At 41.0% G+C, this 1763-nt stretch overlaps 1 protein-coding gene across 10 annotated transcripts in view; it reads left to right on the top strand.

Moving 5' to 3' along the window:
* Window positions 1-1556, top strand: part of sox5 (SRY-box transcription factor 5) — a 213744-nt gene extending 212188 nt beyond the window's left edge. For all 10 annotated transcript variants that reach the window (XM_027291908.1, XM_027291909.1, XM_019278155.2 and 7 more), the window contains one exon: window positions 1-1556. This exon is cut by the window's left edge and continues 522 nt beyond it. The gene's annotated coding sequence lies outside the window, so the exon portion shown is untranslated.
* The last annotated feature ends 207 nt before the right edge of the window (window positions 1557-1763 follow it).

Here is a 1763-nt window from a genome sequence, read left to right as displayed (position 1 = left end):
GCATCCGATCAATCAACTGAAGCACAGGACCTGTCACTCACACTGACTGTTACACGAACTGGAGTCTGGGAGGAAGAGACGACCAAGCCAGCTCTGAAGTTTGCTGAGGAATATTCAAGTACTACTGCAAGAGTTTGAGTGTAATGCCACGAGTGAGGAGAAATAAAAATCACACTCAGAAAGCAACCTTTTAGACCCGTTTGTAGAAAAGGAGACATTTAAAAATGAAAGGCGGAACAGTGGACCTGTCAAAGGCTAACAGATGACACTTTAAGATGGCGGACCTGTTTATTATCAAGAGACACTTTTAAAAAAAAAAAAACAGCTTTTTTTGTTCTTTGGTTCTATAATATTCTCACTCAGGTACACGGTGCCAATAAGTGGCTTGTGAATGTGATTTGTTGTTTTTGTGCTACAAGTTTGAATAATAATAGAAAAAAGAGACATTTCTTTTTTTCCCCTTTTGTTGTAAAGCACCTGAAAGACATCAGACATGTTTATTTTTAACAAGAACATATCTTTTTCCTCGACCTCGCAGTGTGCTGTCAGCGGTTCGCCCCCCCTCTCCCCTTTTTTCTCTGTGTTTTTGTGACTGCCCACTCCCTCACGCCTTCCCCCATTCAGAATCCAATGGGACGGTCCGGTCGGGACTGACCTGTGCAGCGTTGGACTGTCCCACTTTGAGGATTTTCAGGAGGGGAGAGGGGGAGTCTCTCTGGCGTCACGGAGCAGAAACGAAAGCACTGTGTTGTGAGACAATCCACCAGTTTTATTCTCGCTCCGTCCCTTATATATCTTGATCTTGTCCAGGACAAAACATCAGTACGACTTAGCTTGAAACATCCGACAGTGTGAGTGTGTGTCGGTGTGTGTGTGCCGTGTGTACTCCTGTTGACCGTTTGCACAAGGCTTATAAAGACGTGTAGGATACAGAAAGACAGGCAACTTACACTGCTGCTGTTACTTACTGTACCACACACACACACACACACACACACACACACTCACGCACATATATACAACTGTTGTTCTGTCCTTCAGTGTTTTCCTGCTCCCTCCAATCAACATCGTCCTGCTGTCCCCAGTGGGTGGAGCCAAGGTGAAGTCAGCCAGTCAGTGTTTCTGTTTGTATTTGAATACTGTATTTTATTATTTCTCTTCAAACTGCCTCTAGTCTAATAATATTATTAACAATAATTATAAGGATGGTCAGCGTTTCCTAAGTTTAGTAAGTTATGTACAGTATAATTTATTTTTCTCCTCTTTATCGGGTTTTTATGACCATATGAAACTATGACAGTCAATGAAACATTATTCTATTTAGCTGGTAGGTATTTAGATCTAAACAAAAGTTGTCATTTTACCTTGCTTTGTTTTGCATTCTTATGTTCCCTTCTTTTTTGATGCGTTCGTTTTGTATTAATCTTCTGGACGGGTGGGCGGGCGGAGTTAGGACAGCGAGCTGGACTGACAGACTTGACGCCAGCCCTCCTCCGAGCTGAAGACGTAACCTTTTCATGTCCAAACCCATTTCTAAAAAGCACTCAGACTCTGTGCAGTCAGAGAAAAAGAAGAACATGATTTTTTTTTATTGTTATTATAATTTTATTTGTAATGGTTATTATAATGTATAATGTGAAGTTTCCTCTCTTTTATTTTGCTCTTTTTTTTGTTTTGTTTTTTGGAAATCAGTTTTATCACTTTTGGAAACTGTTTTCTGTGAACAAAGATTCCCGTCCCCGTTTACTAGTTTGGCTGCCTCA

Source organism: Larimichthys crocea, chromosome XX (genome assembly GCF_000972845.2).
Source record: "Larimichthys crocea isolate SSNF chromosome XX, L_crocea_2.0, whole genome shotgun sequence".
Classification (NCBI taxonomy): domain Eukaryota; kingdom Metazoa; phylum Chordata; class Actinopteri; family Sciaenidae; genus Larimichthys; species Larimichthys crocea.
The sequence above is the reverse complement of the archived record's forward strand: the minus strand, read 5'-3'. Positions and strand labels throughout refer to the sequence as shown.